Genomic DNA, 5,967 nt, shown 5'->3' on the forward strand with positions numbered 1-5,967 from the left:
TGGAGTATCCCAGAAATACGCCTTCATCACTTTTGGGATCTAGCTTCCTTCTCTGTTCACGATCTGTGAGAATGTAGCATTTACTTCCAAAAATATGAAAGTACTTCACAGTGGGTTTTCTGCCCTTCCATATTTCATACAGAGTGGAGGAGGTTCCTTTTCTCAAGGTGACTCTGTTGTGAACATAGCACGCGGTATTCATTGCTTCAGCCCAAAAGTGCATAGGGAGCTTCTTTGCATGAATCATTGCTCTGGCAGATTCTTGAATAGTTCTATTTTTTCTTTCAACTATTCCATTCTGCTGAGGAGTTATAGGGGAGGAGAACTCATGGCTTATTCCTTCAGATGAGCAAAACTCATCAAACTTGGAATTCTTGAATTCAGTACCATGATCACTTCTAATCCGGACCACACAACTGTCCTTTTCCCTTTGAAGTCTTATGCACAGATCTTTGAAGACATCAAATGTATCTGACTTCTCTCTGATGAAGCTTATCCACGTGTATCTGGAATGGTCATCAACCACCACGTAAGCATACTTCTTCCCACCAAGACTTTCAACCTGCATAGGTCCCATTAGGTCCATGTGCAACAGTTCCAGAACTCTGGAGGTTGTGGAATGTCCCAGCTTCGGGTGTGACATCTTGGTTTGCTTGCCCACTTGGCATTCTCCACAGACTCTTCCTTCATCAATCAGAAGCTTTGGTATTCCTCTGACTGCTTCCTTGGATATGATCTTCTTCATTCCCCGTAAGTGGAGATGTCCAAGTCTTCTATGCCACAGCTTCACCTCCTGTTCTTCCTTTGCTGAGGAGCATGTTGTGGAAAAGTTAGAGAGATCAGGTTCCCACAGGTAGCATTTGTCTTTGGACCTGGTTCCTCTCATAACTTCCTGATTGTCACCATTTGTTACAATGCACAGCTCCTTAGTAAACTGAACATGAAAACCTTGATCACACAGCTGACTTATGCTGATGAGGTTTGCAGTTAGTCCTCTTACTAACAGCACATTGTTCAGTTTTGGCACTCCAGAACAGTCCAGTTTGCCCACACCTCTTATTTTTCCTTTGGCACCATCACCAAAAGTCACATAGCTGGTAGTGTGAGGTTGAATATCTACCAGTAGATTTTCCATACCAGTCATATGTCTTGAGCATCCACTGTCAAAGTACCAGTCTTCTCTGGAAGAAGCCCTTAGGGCAGTGTGTGCTATCCTAGCATACCATTGTTGCTTCTTAATGGGAACACATCGCTTACGTGTTTTATGCTTAGATCTGACATGTGAGGCTCTGTTAGGGAAACCATGAATCCAGTAGCAGAAGGATTTTATCTGTCCAAGCCTGCCACAGTGGTGACACCTCCAATTTTGGTATTTCCTCTTCTGATGATCATTCATCCTAGCTCCTCGATGTTGAGACATTGGCTTTGACATCTGCTTGAACTTCTGAACTCTAGCCTTTGGGCGTTTGTGTTCAGCTCTTTTTCCAAATCCTAGCCCAGATTTGGTTCCAGACTGCTGTCCCACTTTTAGAATTTCTTCCAAGGTGTCAGTTCCCTTATTCATCATTCTGATGGATTTGGTCATCTGGTTCAGCTTGGAGGTCAGCAGGGCTATCTCATCATTTAGCCCCTCTATGGCAGACAGTTGCTTCTGTCTCTCATCTTCCAGTTCCTTGATGAGTTTCTTCTGCTTTTCTCCTTGTGCACGCACTTCTGCACTGGTGGTACACAGCTTCTTATATGCTGCAGCAAGTTCATCAAATGTCAACTCATCTGCACTTGTGTCATCTTCAGAGACACACACACTGGTTAGTGCAGTAACATGTTTGGCAGATTCTCCTTCAGATTCACTTTCAGAATCTCCTTCAGACCATGTGATAGCTAGCCCCTTATTTTGCAATTTGAGGTAAGTAGGACATTCAGCTCTGACGTGTCCATACCCTTCACAACCATGACACTGGATTCCCTTCCCATGGTTGAACTTCTCCTCAGAAGTTGATCTTTTCTTAATGTCAGACGGGATGTTCTTGACATTAGGTCTACCTCTTTGATCAATCTTCTTCATGAACTTGTTGAATTGCCTCCCAAGCATGGCTAGGGCTTCTGATATACTTTCATCACCTCCAGTATATCCTTCTTCTGACTCCTCTTCAGCATTAGATATAAAGGCTATGCTTTTCTTCTTCTCAGCATACTCACCTAAGCCCATTTCAAAGGTTTGGAGAGAACCAATGAGCTCATCTACCTTCATATTGCTGATGTCCTGAGCCTCCTCTATGGCAGTGACCTTCATAGCAAACCTCTTAGGTAAGGACCTGAGAATCTTTCTTACAAGTTTCTCTTCTGTCATTTTCTCACCTAGTCCACCAGAGGTGTTTGCAATTTCAAGAATATTCATGTGAAAGTCATGAATAGTCTCATCCTCTTTCATCCTCATATTTTCAAACTTGGTTGTCAACATCTGAAGATTGGACATCTTCACCTTGGAAGTACCTTCATGAGTTACCTTGAGGGTATCCCAAACTTCCTTAGCTAGTTCATAATGGTGCACCAGCCTGAAGATGTTCTTAGTGATTCCATTGAACAGTGCATTCAAGGCTTTGGAATTTCCAAGAGCTAATGCCTCTTGTTCCTTGTCCCAATCTTCTTCAGGAATCTGCACACTGACTCCATCTTCATCAGTCCTCGTTGGATGTTCCCATCCCTTGTTGACAGCTCTCCAGACTTTGCTGTCTAGAGACCTTAAGAAGGCTATCATGCGAGGCTTCCAGTCATCATAATTAGATCCATCCAACATGGGTGGTCTGTTTGAGTGTCCTAAATCCTTGTCCATGGTACTAGAAAGTAACTTCCATAGATCTCACCCAGAACTTCACAGGCAGGGTGCCTGCTCTGATGCCAATTGAAATTCTAGTTATCAGACTTTGGATGTCACACTGGTTGTTATGACATCCAATTCTGCACAGACAGGGATTATGCAGAACTTAACAGTAAGTGCAGTAAATAACACAAGTAATTGTTCACCCAGTTCAGTCCAACATGACCTACATCTGGGGGCTACCAAGCCAGGGAGGAAATCCACTATTAGTAGTATCAATTCAAAGCTAAACTCACCCGTTTACAACTTATCACTTAATCCCTACCCAATGCAATTTCAATCTTAACCTAAGATCAGAGTTCCTACTCACTCCCCCTCAATCACCTCAGTGATATTAAAGACACTTTGAAGTCACACTTCAAAAACAACTCTTGATTATGCTTCACAGCTTAAATCAAGATACACAGCACTCACGCTTAAAAGCTTTGAGTGACACAACACTTACAACTCAATGAACACCCTATGCCAAAGCAATCATCTACTTGATAATGGCTTGGCTTACAAGATACGTCTAATACAAGACTCACAAAATACAGCAGTGAAGTATGATGGACACACTAAATCTTCACGCCTCAAAATCCCCGAAACTGAATGAAGGAATGCCTTCCTTTTTATATTGCAGCACCTGGGCTTTTGCACCTGTATTTTCCTGAATTTTAGGTCACACAAGTTCCCTCAAATTCAACATTTAGGTTGCTAACAAATAGGCTATTTGTTAGGTTCATTGAATGTAGCTTGGTTGTTGATTTCCTGGATTTTCTCTCAGCTGTTGAATCCCTAAAGAATAGCCTGAGAAAAAGCTGAAACAGAAAACTGAACAACCTACAATTTAGCATATGCTGTCAGGCACGAATGTCACGACATTCAGCTTGACATCAAGGTCCATATGCTGAGTCTGTTTTTCCAGAAAACAGACTGTACAATTTTGCTGACCTGTACATGATCAAAATGACCGTACTACAGTAACAGCTTACATTAATAAATGTCAAAGTGTCCAACTTAACATTTATACATTTGGCCTTAAGTTAGTTCTGTTATTCTCTTGAAGAACAAACTAAGTTTTATGCTGAAGTATAGCAGAACACCACTCTGCCTAATCTTCAGTAGCTGCTGTCACTGATGAATGTCACAACATCCAGTTTGACATTCAGTTAGTAGGCCTTATGCCAGGTCTGGTTCTTCCTTGATAACTAGACTGCAAATGAATACTAAGTTCTAACAGAACTTCTGTTCCTTAGTATCTGTTGACAGGTATGAATGTCACAGCATTCAATAATCCTGTGTTAGCTAGTCCTGCAGTAACTACAATGTAGTCACCTATACATGTCATGACATCAGTAAAGACATTAGTGTTTTACCATATAATGCAGCCAATCAAACACCTACAGTTACCACAAAAAATCTCTAAGGCATGCTGAAAGCGTAATTAATGAAGGCGTCCTGTGAATGTGGGGGTTGTACCCCATCAAAGGATGAAGAGACGTTGGAAGCAAGCAAGAGTAGGAAAAACATAAATCAGAGGATTAAGCCGACAGGCGAAGGTGGCCTCGTCGACGGGCCATTTTGTCGACCAACGTAAGATTTGGGACTTAAAGAATTAGGGTCAAATGTGTAGAAGACAACGTCGCCCCAACGTCTGAGCGGGAGAAATTTGAAATTTAAAATAAACAGCAGTTTCAAAAGGGATAAGAGTGCCATAATGTGGAGCAGTTAGTAAGACATGGGTGCAGCGGTTGTGCAGTTCGTGTGACATAACATCTGCTACTTTCTAGGAGTTTTTAGCTTATGAGTAGTTCCTCTAGTTTAGTATAAATAGAGTGTCCCACAAGGGGCTCAAGGTGTTCACTTTGTACTAAAAATCACTTGTAAGAAAACTTCCCATTCCCAGCGCGAGGAAGCAAGAGTTTTTGAGAGTGCTATGTACGTGAATCACCACATTTATTTCAATGCAACTTCCTTACTTTTCAATTGTTCCCGTTGAACATTTTATCTTAATTTCATTTACCTTTGAGTTTTCATTTTACGTTGTCGTTTACACTGTCGACACTGATTCTATTACGATAATAGAGTTTACCAAAACCGTGTTCGTCGTATATCTCTTTTGAATGTTAGAGCGATGTCGGTCACGATTAACCCACAGGCGATAACATTATCTAAACCGTTCGCGTGGAAAAAACCCTACGCTTGTTCGACACTTTGTCAGGAGCCGTTCCTCACAAAGTCATTCGGTCTGGTTGGACAAGCCTCACTTGCACTAGCATATGTCCTAGGATCAACTGGTCGATCCTGCTAGTAACCCTTTGTTTTAAAGCCTAGGGAGGACCAGCAGTTGTTTACCAATTTCCATAGTAAACAAAATGGCACGCCCAGTGGGACAATGCTAGAGCAATTGCGAAATTGCATGAAACTTAGAAGTGGAAAACTATATAGTAAGCCTAGAAATAGTGTGAAAATGTCAGAAACTAACACAGATGAAGTTCCACGAGGAACTTTATCCACTACGGAGACAGTAGTCTCACAGGTTGCCACTTTGCCACCGATGACAAGTGTAACCTTAACCACGTCGACTACGGGTGTAGTTGGAACGTCAATTCCTCAGCCTCCACCGGGGGGTTCAGGATCAACGATAACGACGTTCAGACCATATGTGCCTCGCTTTGGCACCACAGATCCGCTTTATGGAATGTCGTATTCCTTAATGCCAGGATACCAGTCGACATCTAATGCAGCACTGTTTTCAGATACAAATCCTCCCTTGCAAGGATCAGCGCAAAGGGGCAACATGAGGAACACTACTCAGAACAAGACCATGCCGCTGTCGAACACTTCAGTAGCGGTGTTGAGACAACAAATTGACGATAGTAACCATGAATTAGTTAACATGTTGACCAACCAGATGGGGACATTCTTCAATCCACTAATACAAGAATCTTCCGAAACAAATAGACAGGTGGCGAACCAATTGACACGTTTGTGCAATTTTCTTGGGGCACTAGCTCGACAGATCACGCCAATGATTAGACCGACTGTTCCTGTGTAGATAGAGATAAGGGCAGTAGAGGAGGAGACAGTCCACGAAGGACAAGTCG

Source organism: Lathyrus oleraceus, chromosome 1, assembly GCF_024323335.1.
Source record: "Lathyrus oleraceus cultivar Zhongwan6 chromosome 1, CAAS_Psat_ZW6_1.0, whole genome shotgun sequence".
NCBI lineage: Eukaryota > Viridiplantae > Streptophyta > Magnoliopsida > Fabales > Fabaceae > Lathyrus > Lathyrus oleraceus.